The sequence below is a fragment of the Marmota monax genome, unplaced genomic scaffold (genome assembly GCF_021218885.2).
Source record: "Marmota monax isolate L192 unplaced genomic scaffold, Marmota_monax_Labrador192_F-V1.1 WCK01_AAM20220418_F8-fsc00015, whole genome shotgun sequence".
Taxonomy (NCBI): domain Eukaryota; kingdom Metazoa; phylum Chordata; class Mammalia; order Rodentia; family Sciuridae; genus Marmota; species Marmota monax.
The window spans coordinates 4,129,215-4,144,250 of NW_026692194.1; the positions used below are offsets into that span (position 1 = coordinate 4,129,215).

A 15,036-nucleotide genomic window follows, 5' to 3' on the forward strand; every position below is an offset into this window, starting at 1 on the left:
GCAGCAGCAGCAGCAGCCAGCAAGCTGAGTGAGGAGCAACCCTCCGCTGCCGCCTCCTCCTGCCGGCGCGGAGTCGGCAGCACAGCCAGTCCCTATCGCTGTCACGCAGCCAGCAGCACGGCCCCCGCCCCCCCGGGCGGCCCCAGCCCTCACACTGTTATTTGCGTGACTGACCCGAGCGGGGTGGGAGGGAGGACCCGGCTGGGTAGAGAGGGAGGGCGTGGGCCCGCCGGCTCCTTCCCTCTGGCTCCCTGCGGCAACTTTCTCCTCCTCATTGGCCATCCGCTTACGTCCATCACCCCCACGCGGCGCTCGGATTGGCAGAAGGCGCACTTCTGGAGCGAGGAGGGCAGAGTGACTCCGCTGGTCTCCGGCGCCTTGTCTTTCCCTCCACCCCCCACTTCAACGTCCACCCACCTCTCCCCACCCCCCACTCCACTTCCCCCGCCCGGTTCGCGGCAGTGTCCTTAGAAGACTCATTGGGCCAGGGGCGAAGCCAGCCGCCTATCGAGCCGCACCATCATTGGTCGATACTCATGCCCGTCGGGACGGCAGGCCTCGCCATGGGGCGGCTCCGCTCCGCTCCCCGCCCCGCAACGCCTCGCCCTCCCAGTAGCCTCCTCCCCTCGCGGCTCTCCCTCGGCCCCCTTACCCCGCCCGTCCCCGCCGCATCTCCCCTGTCCAGCTGGGCGGGGACTGCTGTACGACTCTGTAAAGTCTGTGAGTCACTGCACAACCCATCAATCCAATTAAATGTCTTGAGCGAGCTGAGCAGGCGGTGCTGCCGCCCGCTGCCGCTCGCCCCGCCGCGGCAGCCCCTGCTCGCAGCGCCCCTCTGATCCATGGCTGTCTGTCTGTACTTGTTACGGTGTAACATCTTCCTTCTCCTCCTTCTCCTCCTTCTCCTCCTCCTCCTAGGGAGCCGCTGCAACTTCCCCTCAGCCAGCCTCCTCCTCTGCTTGGGGACTGCAAAGGCATGGGATAGACCCAAAGCCACTTCTCTCTGTCTCCCCACCAGCCCTTGCTCAGTTTTGCTCCTTTAAATTAAAGTCCGTTCCTCGCTCCTCATCGTTTTAGAGATTTATTTGTCAGACTATTATTTCCCCTGGTTTTTCTTTTTCCTCGGCGGGGGCAAGGGTCGTAGGGGCCGGTGGGTTTATGTTAGGGAGGGGCGCTCCCTCACCCCACCCCCTCGGTTTTTCCTCCTCCCTTTTCGACCGTGACTTGATTTCCCTGCTCCTTTCCGTTCCCACCCGTCGAACTCACCGTCCTGCACTCGAGTGACGCACCGACACCCCCCCCCCCCCCAGCCCACAGCCCAGACGTCCCCTCCCTCGCTGCCACCCCGACCCGTCTCGGAGCTGGACCGGGTGCAGACTTTGCAAAAGGGTGAGTACCATGTAGGTTTTCTTTGGTGGGGGTGGGGGATGTGAGATCCAAACGCGGTAGCCGGTCCGCTCTTGGGGAGGGCAGGGATCAGGTTGTGGGCTGGAGATTCCTGGTCCGGCGTGGATTTGAGGTGGCGACTCCCTCCCTCCCTTGCTCCCTCTTCCCCCGCCCCTCGACTCCTTATTCACCAGCCTTGCTGTATTTCTAGGTATTGCCAGACTTCCACCATCGGGGCATTATAACGCTTATACAATAATTGGTGATGGCATGCTTTCTGTCTTTTGGATGCCTAGTGAGCAGTAATAGCGATGTGATCCGATAGACTCTGTGACCTGCAAAAAGTGTAAAATGGCTAATGGGTACATTTTCCTGTAAATCAAAGTTAACTTTTGTTCAGTAAAGGCAAAGCAGAAGGTATTATTCATTTGAATGTGTGGTGATAGAGCAAGGAAAGACAGGTTGCCTAGTGGCATCGCTCAGTGTTATTTTTTAAAGATAATTTTATGGTTCCCTTTTGAAAAAATATCAATTCAGGATTAAAGGTTATGAAGTCTTTGAACCTGTTGGAGGAAAAAGCAAGGTAAGATGGAAATTCCGTTTAACACTTCGTCTTTAGCTCCTTTCTATTCTAGGGAGGCATCACAGTACAGAATTTTGTGTTTCCCAGTTACTGGACACAGTGGAGTGTGTTAAGGATATATGAGAAATATGGATTATGTTTCCTTTGATATTCATCTTTTGGTACTTGTATTACTCTTTAAACAATGTCATTCTACAGTTTTTTTTTTTTTTGTAAAATTTTAATTTGGTTTCTTGGTTATCAGTAGTTCAAAAGTACAAATATCTACCCTTATGTGCTTTATGACAACCTTGTCTTATGCATCTTTAATATTTAGTGTGAGATAAAAGTAAAAATTATGAGAATGGTTATTCTGAATTGGCTTCTGTGGTCACTGTTTAGAATTCTGCTATTTTAAATTGGTATTACTCTTTTTGAATCAAGTTCTGGGCTAGTTGTCCACAAGAGTCAAATTAGGCCAAACTAAACATGTTTTGAAATATTAAAGTACAGGAAAGGCTTCTTAGTAGTTAATTCTCTCCTTCTCTTTCAGACTAACCAGAATAAGTTGTTGCTAAATTTAATTTTAAAGAATAGACTGTTCCTGTACTGAAATCTGCCAAGTTGCTACAGAAAGATTCTTTTTAAAGAGCAGAAATGTGTTTATGATCAGTCCCAAGTAGTAAAGTTGAAAAGTGACTTACATGTAAATGCTGTCTTAAAGAAATGCTTGTCATAAACTCCAAACCTTTCAATGTGTTTCAGAAAGACTTATACAAAGCCTTTTTTGAATTGCTTAATAAATTTCAGCATGTGACCTTTTTCATGAGGGTACAACTGAACCTTTGAAAGGCCAGATAGCACAGGGGAGGTATACTGCCTGAATTTGAATTTTGCCATCCCTCACTGGCTCTGTGACCTTGGATAAATTTCTAAACTGCTCTGTGCTGGTTTTCTCCTATACATGGGAAGGGAGACTCCTTTTTAAAGGGTTGCTGTAAAGATTAATCAGAGTGGACAACACAGAGCACTGTGTTAGCTGCCTCATAATTATCACCATTCTCAGAGAGGGTGTCAAATGTAGTGGCTAAGAGTAGAGTCTCTGGAACCAGATTCTGTAGGTTCAAGCCCAGCATTTCTGTTTTGACCTTGGTCAAATTAACCATAGATTTCTCATCTGTAAAATGGGAATAATGGTAGCACCTGCTTCATAGGGTTATGGTGAGAGGTATGGATAAAATGAGTTAGTATGTACAGATTTTAGTAGCATTTGGGATATGTATCTTGACCAATTAAGCTTTTTAGCTTTTTTTTTTCCCCCCATCACTGGAAATTGAACCTAGGGGGTTCTATTGCTGAGCTACCTCCCCAACCCTACTTTTTCTTTTCTTTCTTTCTTTTTTTTTTTGAAACAGAGTCTTGCTAAGTTGCTGAGACTGGTCTTGAAATTTAGATACTCCTGCCTCAGACTCCCAAGTAGCTGGGATTATAAACATGTACCATTATGGTGGGCCCACATTCAGCTCTTTCATGTTGCTTGGTATTTCTTGAAATATGAATGACTATTTTGTTTACACGTATTTTTTTTTGCAAAGATAAAGAATCATTGCTGTTAATAAAATAAATATAATTTAATCAATATGTCTGATGTTTGAACTAGAGTTTATCAGAGCCTTTAAGAAGTTTGATTATTGAATGAGTTGAGTTGATCACTTGTTCATTTGAACTTGTATAATATAATTACTGCCTCTATTAAAATTATAATATAGATCACATACTTGCTGATATCTAGTTTTCTCTCCTACTAAACAGAAAGCTTTTTGAGGGTAACAGTAGTGTTTCAATCATGAGTTAATCTCTGTTGCCTAGCAAAGCTACTAGCACAAAAAGAAGCTTAATGAATACTTGTAGAATTAAACAATGTTATTCTCAAATCATTTATGAGTAGTTGAATGAACAGTACACATGATACTATGAAGAATACTGTTATTTGTATTGTTAAATTGAATTTTCACTTTCTCAATTATTATTTTTGTAACTAGAGAATAAGTGAGGGGATTCACAATATAATTTGTCTTTTACTAATAGTTTTTGGCTGGGCATGGTCATACACGCCTGAAATACCAATGACTCTGGAGGCAGCAGGATGACAAGTTGGAGGCCAGCCTCCACAATTTAGTGAGACCTGTCTCAAAGTAAAAAAATAAAAAGGGCTGGGGATGTAATTCCATGGTAGAGCTTCCCTGGATAATCCCCAGTGAGAGAAAAAATAAAGACAAATTTTCATTTTGAAGAATAAATTAAAAGTCACCTGAAAAGCCCGTCTGGTATTTTCCTTTGTTGCCTGATATGTCAATTTTTTATCATGACTCTCTTATTCCCAAACTTTGTCATTAAGTTGAATGTTATTGTTAATGTAAATTACACAAATTAGACTTTGAATGTCTGAAAATATGGTAGTTATTTTCTCTGCCTCAGAATTAATAATAAAGAGACTTTTCAACCTAACACTGTAAAATAAAATTTTATCATTTCCTTAAGGACCAGAGCCTTATTTTTCTTGCCATTCAAGAATAAAACTCTTTCTTTTTAAAAAATATTTATTTTTTAGTTGTAGGTTGACATGATACATTTATTTTACTTATTTATATGTGGTGCTGAGAATCGAACCCAGGGCCTCACACGTGCTAGGTGAGCGCTCTACCACTGAGCCACAATCCCAGCCCCAAACTCTTTATTTTGAATAGTCTTAATAGATAATTAGGTATTGGAATAGCTGCAATAAATAGTGTGATAGGATCATAAAGGAGGTGTATGTAATTAGTAAATAAAACACTTAAACTTTGCACTTTACCACATACTTTAATAGGCATTACATAATTGTGGAATATATACATTTTTAAATAAGCAAAAATGATGGGGCCTACCACCTGCTTCATTTATAGAATCATCCTGTTTTACTTGTCAATAAAATTCATTTTAATTACTGTGCCCTCCAAAGTTATAAAATACAAGAATTGAGAAAGGATCCTCAGCAAAAAAATCTGAATACTAATCTACTCAGAAGTGTTATAGTGTCTCATAACATTGTTAAAACTTTTCTAACATATGAAACATTTGTTAGTTACAATGCGTGTAACTTTGAGTACATAGACCTTTGTTTCTCCAAATCTTGTTATCCAGTTGAGTTGAATATATTGCATTTTCATTTTTTAAAACAATTGATTTTTAGAAAGCTTGCCCTTTTCTTTTTGTATGAATACTTTTAAAGCAGTTAATCAAAAAGCAAAATTTGAAATAATTTATAGGCATATAGAAAAAAACTTAAGGATCTGGTCAGCAAAATGGAAAGTCTCATCTCAAGTTTTTCCTTGACATATTTTTGCATGACATTGTTTCCACAGCTCAAATATCTTTCATTTAACTGCTTTTGTGAAGACATTTGGCTATTTATTAGGATTTTATAGACATTTACAATGTTTCCAACTTTATTGGGGTTGGGTGGAATCTCACTATGTTGCCCAGGCAGGCCTGAGCTCCTGGGCTCAAGTGATCCTCCTGCCTGGGTCTCCTGAGTAGCTGGCTAATGTTCCCAACTTTTAAAAATGCAGTATTTGTTGTGAAGAAGTCTTTGGAAAGAAAAGGAGTAGAAATAACCTTTAGGGTTTGTGATTTCTATGCTTATAGTGGGAAAATGGATAGTTATATCAGGTAGTGATGGAAAGGAGAGAAAAATAACACATGCATTGTCTAATGACGTGGGCTCATGGCCTTTCACATTGAGTGGCAGTACGGATTGGCATGTGACCTTGAGCGTTACACTTTACCTCATCTATTCTCCATGGTATTGCCCTGTCAGTGGGAAGAAAAAAGATAGTTAATCCTGCTCTCACTCACAGAGGAAGTTATAAGAGTAAATTGTGTTTTTAAAAATCATTTGGGAAGGACAAAATTCTCATAAACACAAAGTAAACTTTAGCATTTAGAAATAGATATTTGTTTATCATTATATAAAAATTGTGATCTCTCAGATATTTATCTACAGGGCATTCCTTTTGAGTTCAGACTTGAAGAGACTTCTTATTGATATGCCTAAGGTACCATTTAAAGAAGTAAGAAACTTTGCTTTAGTTGGATGGGGTTTTAAATGTTAATACTGAGTTTTGGGGTATCCCAATTTATAGCAGATGTTGATATTTTAAAAACTTACGTTAGGTGTCTGGGAAATAATACATTTTATTAAGTTAAAGTTTGCAAAATTTGTAAAAAAAAATAAAGTTTGTAAAATTTGTATTTGCATTGCAGGGGAAAATGTGTAGATTTACTGGATTCCATTAGAAGTATATTCAAAGAGAAAAATTAATTGCCTTCTTTACTTTTAAATTTCAAAAGGATTACTTGACTGTAGGACCCCCCCCTTTATACTCAATTTACTTTGTACCTTGAATACAGTGAAATATGCACATTTCAGAATAGTAGTTTTGAGGATTTAATTTATCCCAATTGTTGATGGACCTTTATTTTATTTATTTATGTGTGGTGCTGATGAGAATCAGACCCAGTGCTAGGCAAGTGCTCTACCACTAAGCCACAACTCAGCCCTAACCCAGTTAAATTTTTATTTAGAAAGGTGAGTGAAGACACATGCAGAAAGGCTGCATTTTAAGAAATCATTTTTTTCTTTTGTCCCTAAAAATGAGTGATGAGTCGTCTTTAAAAGTCTGAGGCTTGGGGTTAATACAGTATATAAATTTCTTTGAATTAAGCTTTACTTCTCTACAGTTGTTAGCAGAATTATGATTATGATGATGATCACTTTTCTAAGAGGAAATATAATTCTAGGGTACTCAGAGTAAGATGTATTAAACAAAGCATATAAAATATTATTTATTCTAATATTGACGATAGTAAATGGTGAGCCTCACATGTGAGATTTCTAAGCAGAGAATAATTTTTTTCGGGGGAGGGGTGGGGGTACATAGCATGCTAAGGATGCACTATTATCACTGAACTATACCCCCAGCCTCCAAAAAAGTAACTTTTAAAAGTATCATTCTTTTGTCCTTTTGTTCAACAGCCAACCCAACTGAGGCAGAACTATCTGATTTCTTCCCCACCTTTGAATCTAACATCCACATTGATGTTTTTAATGTTTTGCATTGAATATTGGCTTTAACACATTAAATAAAATGACCAAAATAGTTCACCCTCTTGACTTTGTTCTAACATTGTTTTTCATTTTTCTTAATATTTCCATATGAGTTTGTCTTTTCTTTTTATGTGACATCTCTCTGATTTTATTATTACTTCTTTTCAAGAGTCATTTGGATTCTTTTTCATTGATGATAGCAATTTTTTTAAGCTATGTTTGCCTCTGTATAAAGTATGAAGAAGGGGCTTTCATTTTATTCCAGTCCATTTTATGAGACTTCTGTAAAGAAAAATTTTCTTTGCTTTATGTCAAAAGAAGAGTTCTCTCCTTTTATCTGCACAAAATTTAAGGATCTGCTTCATAAACCTAAGACCAAGTTTTAGCCTGTGCAAGGTGGTGTCAAGGGAAAACTGTAATATGTTTATTAACGTCAGATTTTCTATTCTTCTATTGTATCCAAGGGGAAACCTACAGAATTTTTTCTGTCCAGGTTATCATGAAATGTCTCAGACATCCAAGCTGTTTTTGCTCTATGCCAGGTGCCCTGGTGTGCTTTGGAGACTGTTTGTGTGATGGCCATGGCCACCTGACCTCGTGGGGGTAGGGCTGGAGCAGGGGGTGGGGGAGGTGGGGGGGGGTACTGGCTAAGAACATTACAGCAGACAGGATGAGCAGCTCCTTTTGTTTTGTTTTGTTTTTAACTCTTTAAGCCAGACAGAACTTCAGACCATGTCCACTGTGAAGTTTTCCAGGGCTCTCCATTGTTGCTTGATTAATGGTTCCTTGTGAAGTAACCATCAGCTTTATTGTCTTCCATGGCTTCAACTCAAATGAAATGTATTCCTTTGGGTTAACTTTTGTGTTGATTTTAAGGGTTCTTTTTTACACAGAAAATCAGAGTGTGAAAGTGAAGTGTTTTTTTTTTTTTTTTTTTTTTTTTTTGCCATGTGGGGATTGAATCATGGCAGGCAAGTATACTACTGCTGAGCTACATACTCAATCCTGAATATATACTTTGTAAATCAAAAAGATTTGCATAAAAATCCTGTGAGTAACAAGTTTTTTAAGGACCAAATCCTTTTTTTTTTTTTTGCCCCTGATACCAGGGATTGAACCCAGAGGCACCTGACCACTGAACTACATCTCCAGCCCTTTTTACTTTGAGACAGAGGTCTTGCTAAGGACTTGCCTTAAGGCCTTGATAAATTGCTGAGGCTGGCTTTGAACTTGCAATCCTCCTGACTCAGCCTCCTGAGTCACTGGGACTACAGGCGTGCCCCAACAGATCCAGCCTAAAATCCTCTGATTTGGAGAGTGCCTAGTAGTTTTAAAAATACATACAGATATTAGTAGTAAAAAACCTTAAATTCCACTAAACAAGGGTTGGGAATGTAGCTCAGTGGTAGAGTGCCTATCGGCATTCCTAAGGTTGTGGGTTCCATCCCCAGTACTGAATAAAAAATAAATAAGTAATTTTTTTCCCCAGAAAAACTGAAGCCTCCTTTTGATTTAACAGTCCATTGCTAATTTTTATTTTAACAATTCAAATATAAAATTAGATAAACTGCATTTTGGAGTTGATTAAAATATTTTCTAGAAATTGCACTTTATACATCCTATGCCTTTGGGAAAAAGGTTGGTCTTTTTGTGCCCCTGAATCTATTTTTGGCTTCTGTTTATTCACTCATTCAGTGAATTCAACAGATATTTATGGAGCACTTGCTACTATGTGACAACTAAGTCTTCCTGGGCACATACAATATATCAGTGAGGAAAAGAAATGAATATTCCTACCCTTGTGGAAATTATTTCCAAACTATTTCTGTGTGTACAGAATTTGTTGTCTACTATTTGAAATAGTCTTAATTAAATATTATATAATAATGATCTGAAAAAATAAGGATTCTTTATATGGATTTTATGCTCTTTGACTTTTTATTTATTTATTTTTAAAGCAAATGAAGAGAAGCAGAGATTTTTTTAAAAATATATTTATTATATTTTTAGGTGTAGATGGACACAACACAATGCCTTTATTTTTATGTGGTGCTGAGGATCGAACCCGGGTCCCACTTGTGCTAGGCGAGTGCTCTACCACTGAGCACAATCCCAGCCCTCTTTGGCTTTTTATAAAAGGAACCTTAAGTCCTTAAAAACAATTCCACTTGAGTGGACATTTTTTAAATTTGAATTTGGGTTGAAATGTTAAATGTTAAACTGATGTTGTCTATAGTTTCTACCAGAAATCATTAACCTTGTTTACTTATGAACCTTGGAAAACCATATAGTGGATGAGGTCTGAAGTTTCTCTTAGGTTTTCTTTACATTTTTAATGTTGTTTTCTCCTGTTGCTTTGTTTTCTTTGTGACAGAGCCTGGAGGGGGGGAGTGCACCCTGAAAGTTTCACAGTGGAAATGTAGTTATCCCTTGTATATTGCACAATTAACAAGGAAACCTTAACTTTGCTTTGTCTAGTGCACCCAAAGAACTAATTTTTGTTTCAGTGATTATACGTGTGTAATTTCCTACATAAGTATAACCTTCAGTGTTCATTTCCAATTCAGATACTAAAGTGGATGGACCTAAGTTTATTTTTTTAAAATGCAGTGCAAATAGCATCAATACATTCTCATAAAATGATTTTCATTATTTTGTTTTATTCATAAATATTTAATACATGTCCCAAGTGCTTAAGAGTATCAGAAACTAATAATAAGACATGACATCTGCTCATAATTTTGCTCAAGGTCCAGTTGGAGACAAAAGATCCCCACATGGAAATTAAATCTCTCATATTGAGCAATATGGGATTTAACGTAATGGGGAGTCCAGCGTAGCCACTATGGTAAGCCAAGTGCTAGGTCAAGTGGATCTGCCTTCTAGAAGTTCTCGATGGACTTTAAAATTCTTTCTTTTTAAATTTGAGCAAAGCTGGTAGCAGAAGACATCTAAGAATAGAATAGTCTTTAGCTACTGTGGTTCAGCTGAGAAGGTGATGGAAAGATGGAGCAAACAACATGGCCATTATTACATTCACTACCCCGACTGGAAGCAGAGACTGCACTTTTGAGTAGATTATATAGACAACATAAGATACATTTTAGGTTCTTGAGGGAAAAATTTCATAGTCTGGAGAAGCCTCATCAATGAGGGCACTGTGGACAAAGGGAGTTCCCTGAAAAATGGAACAAACACTGGAAGAGGAGAAAAGAATTGGAGGTGGAGACTTAACAGTTACTGAAGTCACTTTCTTCCTCGGTTTTGCCTAGAGCAACCCTGCCTGCAAGATGGATATACTCTGGGCCTAATACAACAACTTTAGGAAGTCTGTATATATTACTGCTATATGTAGATATACTCTTTCTAAATTGTTTTACTTTGGAATTAGCCGAAATTCTTACTGTGGGTATATTTAAAATCTCAAACATAGTGTTGTATGACTATGGCTTTAGTTTTTATTTTTCTAAGTATTTGGAAATGTTAAGGATACATATGTTTATATTTACACCTACACTTAGATAGGATAATACAATGTATGTTTGTCTCTTAGATTTAAATTCAGGAGGAAAAATCAAAATCCTCATGTTTATTTTATTTTTTTAATGAAAGTATTTGGACTTTTATATGGAGACTGTTTTTCTGTTCTTTTAAATAACAACCTCTGTGAAGAGTTTCCTTTCCTGAAAACTCTCTCTGCTAGGACCATCATTCCAGTCCATTGATTCACAAAGTTACCCAGGATACTTCTGTGAATTATCTTGATTGCTATGATGGTTTCAAGGGTGTATACATATTGTCAAAACTTACCAAATTGTATAATTTAAATGTATGCACATTTTATACCAATAAAACTTTTATAAAATCCATATATGTTGTAAGGTCTATTTTCATGATAAAAACTCTATTGTAAGAATTATGTTTTTAAGGTTTATTGTTTATTTTTTATTTTGCTACTTAATTTTATCAAATCTTTATTCACCTACATTCTGTACCCCATACACATTTATACATTTCAAGTAAGAAAGATAAATAGAACTGAGGCAGCCCATGTGCTGGCTGAAATTTAGATATTGGACCTTAGAGAGCTTTTTTCCATATGTAAGACTCACTGGAGTATCTTTAAGTAATTTGCACAAATTTGAATTTGGAGACTTGGAGTTGTGTATTTATTCTTCATGGAATCCTTTCCTTATAGTTGAGCAGATTATGGCTCATTTTTAACATGGAGTAAAGAGCATGATTTTAGTAAGACTTTTTCTTTTTAAATGAGGACAGATGGCTTAATGCTTCTCCCTAAATATTGTTCCTTTTTTTTTTTTTGGCATTTTTATAAGCTAAATTTTGGGCTGCTGGGAACAGTGTCACATGCCTATAATCCTGGCTACATGGGAGACTAAAGCAGGAAGATTGAGAGTTCAAAGCCAGCTTGGGCAATTTAGCAGGACCCTGTCTCAAAACCAACCAACCAACAAACAAATCCCCTTCTTAAACAGTTTCAGCAAGTAAACTCTCCAAATAGATTTGTTTAGGGAAGAACTAAGTCTATTTCATTCTTCCTGCCACTATGATCACTGAGCACAGCACAGAAGGCTTAATTTAAGTTTGTGATGCTTTAATATTAATTGAATATTTCTTGTGTTATCCAGCATACATTTCAGGTAAATTTCTTTATTGTTGGAATTAATGACAATGTTAAGTTTAAAACACTGACAATTTTTAATAAATGGTAGTCAAGAAAAATGATCTGAGTTGTGTTTCTGGGGTTGGAACTATCAGAATGTTAATGAGCTATGACTCTGAAGCTCACCCTCTTTCTACCATACCAGCAGGACACCTTAGAGGTGGCTCTAGCTTCAGTACTTTAAAAAGTCCCCAGGTTATTCTAATGTACAACCATACTATATAGTGCTGTCTCCCTCACCACCCCCCCCACTTTTAAAATGTGAAGAAAACCTGAAAGAATAATTCAACAAACACCCATATGCCCTCTGCCTAGATTCAGTAATTATTAATGTTTTGCCATATTTGCTTTATGACTTGATCTTTCCCTCTTTCTCCATATGTATACTTTTTTTTTTTTCCTATATTAAGTGAAAGTAAGTTTCAGGCATCATGACTCTTTACCATTGAATATTTCAGTGTACATCTCCTGAGACTAAGGACATTCTTCTATATAATCACAATACCATTTTCATATCTAAGAAAATTAAAGATAACTTGGAATGCTTTTCAGAAGTTCGATTCCATTTATTAAAGCAGAAGAGTCTATGTTCTACTAAAAATTAAATGCATACAAAGTGAGAAGTTCCACAGAATATATAATTCTGAGAATTTTTGCTAAGATATGTGTTTGTGTTTGCAAGTAAGGCCACTGCTTCAAGAATTCTGATGAAGTCAGTGTGTTTTCTTATTGATGGTGAGGGAAGAGCCTTCTAGTTCTAATGTTATGTGATCATGTCACAGGGAGCTGCATTGATCAACACTACAGGATGGTTTAATGGGAAAACTGAGTTTCAAGCCAGACAATGTTGGGTCAAATACTTGCTTGGTCACTTGCTGCAGGGCACGTTGAGAAACTTAAATTCTTATATCAGTTAAGAGGCTTTCAGAAACCGCCTTCACATTCATTGGAATCTTCAGGAAATTTATTATATCACAACAAATTCAGAGATAAGGCAGGCTCCAGGCTTGGTCAGTTCTTAGCTCAGGTTCTTACTGTCTTTCTATCAATTCTGACTCCTTGTTTGTTCCAGATTCTGCTTTGGTTCCTTCTACAGCTGGTTCATATTCATACAGTGAGTATTGTGAGGAAGTCAGAAACCTCTACATAGAGATGGACCGTCTGTCTTTCTGTCTGTGCATCTCTGCCCATCTCCTCAGAGGAGCGTTCTGTCTGGCCTGGCATAGGCTAACCTAGGTCCTCCCTAGAGCTGGGTTCTCTTGGGGAGTGGGGAAAATGGATGTGAGTACACCAGTAACAAGTGCTGGTCCCTCCTCTCAGCCTGTTTTCTTTTCTAGAAGCTGGGCATGGTGGTGCATGCCTGTAATCCCAGTGACTCAGGAGACTGAGGCAGGAGGATTGTGAGTTCAAAGTTAGCCTCCGCAAAAGCAAGGTGCTGAGTAACTCAGAGAGACCCTGCCTCTAAATAAAATATAAAATAGGGCTTGGGGATGTGGCTTGGTAACCGAGTGCCCCTGAGTTCAATCTCTGGTACTACCCCCCCCCAAAAAAAAAAAAAAAAATCCTGTTTTCTTTGCTATAAAGTAGGAACAGTGATATCTATCTCTGTGATTATACTAATGTAAAATAGGTAACATGAAAAAATAAAGCTGATGTTTAATAAATGTTCTTATTCTTTCTTATCTCCTTTCCATCTTATAGAAAATTCCATCTTCCTTTGACACATCTGCCACACTCTATACTGTAACCACCTGTAAATGACTCTTCCTGAAAGGTCTCTTACTTGTCTTCTCCCCTTAGCATCTAGGGCACAGCATTTTATGTGAAGTTTGTTTGCAGATTGGTCTGATACCTTCCATTAACCTATCTTGGCCCATCTTATTTTTTCTGGTGTATTTCAGCTTGATAATATATTATTCCAAAGCAGGGAAGGGAAACTGTCAACAGTGTGTACATATTTATCGAATCAAGTGGGAGCAGAAATCTCTCCAATTTTACTATCCACAAAAACAGCAGACTTAATAGATTCCCCCTCTTTATTTAAAAATAAAGCACCACAACCCATGATAAAATCAGCAAAACAGAATGGTATTTGAAATATAAGTAAGTAGCTTATCTGTCAGGATCAACCAGGTCTTTGATATTTTAGGGAAGTCCAGGCTTATTAATATAGTTTAGCTGCACTGCTTTCTCCAGAACTTCCTTTCTAAAAACAATTGTGTCTAATATTCCGTGAGTCTTTTTTGAATTGTTTGGTCTTGAACCCCCTCACACTCACTGAAAGAGAGTCATCTTCCCAAGACATGTTTTCTAGAATGTGTGAACAAGGGAGGGTCTTTGTTCAGGCTTGCCCTTTTCAAAATAGGTAAAGTGGATTGTCAGATTTTGCCCCCTGTGGTATTTCTAACTACTCCTGGAACACCTGTGATATCCTTCAAAATTGTCACAACCCAATTACAAGGGACAATCTCCCCTGCCTTTTTTTTTTTTTCAAATTTTCTTCCAAAACAATAAGATCCCTCTTGAGGATCCTTCTGGATACCTTAAGTTTAGTTCCTGCCGCCCTCCATGGCCAGGGAGTAGAAGAGTGAAAAGCCTGGTGCCTCTCTTGGCTTGGAAGATGCCGAACCCTGGCTTGTCCCTCTTCAGTTACAGTTATTTTCACTTTGTCTTTAATTTTTAGATTTAGTATTGATGAAGTGTCTATGGATCTGTTAAGGTCTGTGAACACTGAAAATACTCAGATTTTGAATGATTCCAGCCATAATTCAAAGCTCTGTTGGCATGAATCGATTCACCAGAGGAATGTTTTTAAGTGTGTGTTGATGTTTCTTATGTGTCTCAAATGAAGGTTCTATATATGTTAAACTATAAAGCAGCACAATGAAAGAAAAACTCTGAAATAAATTGTGATTTTAATGAAAGAAGCCAAGAAGGGACATTTTGGCTATAATTTTACTTAAAAAGTCCTGGAGTTTTGAGAGGAAAAAAGTTTGAAATTTGTATTGCATGTCCTTGAAGTGCTATTAGTTACTTTTAAGAAGGATGAAATATGATTTTTAACTTGCAAAGCTTTGTTTCATTTGGGTAGCTTTTTAATTTTAGTGCCTTGCAAAAAAGTTTTGTGGGCAAGATTCCCTTTGCTATGTAACAAATGCTTTCACTGTTTAGCTAAGGCTTGCTACCAGTGGCTCAGAGGTTGAAATAAAAAGTGAAATGGCTGTTGTTTCCCCATTTAATAACCGGATTTTATTT

General features: G+C 38.2%; 1 protein-coding gene across 2 annotated transcripts in view; it reads left to right on the forward strand.

Annotated features, from left to right (window-relative positions):
- The first annotated feature begins 701 nt into the window (after positions 1-701).
- Sertad2 (SERTA domain containing 2) overlaps positions 702-15,036 on the forward strand; it is a 111,345-nt gene continuing 97,010 nt past the window's right edge. For both annotated transcript variants that reach the window (XM_046422879.2, XM_046422872.2), the window contains exon 1: positions 702-1,389. The gene's annotated coding sequence lies outside the window, so the exon portion shown is untranslated. The remainder of the gene's footprint in view (positions 1,390-15,036) is intronic.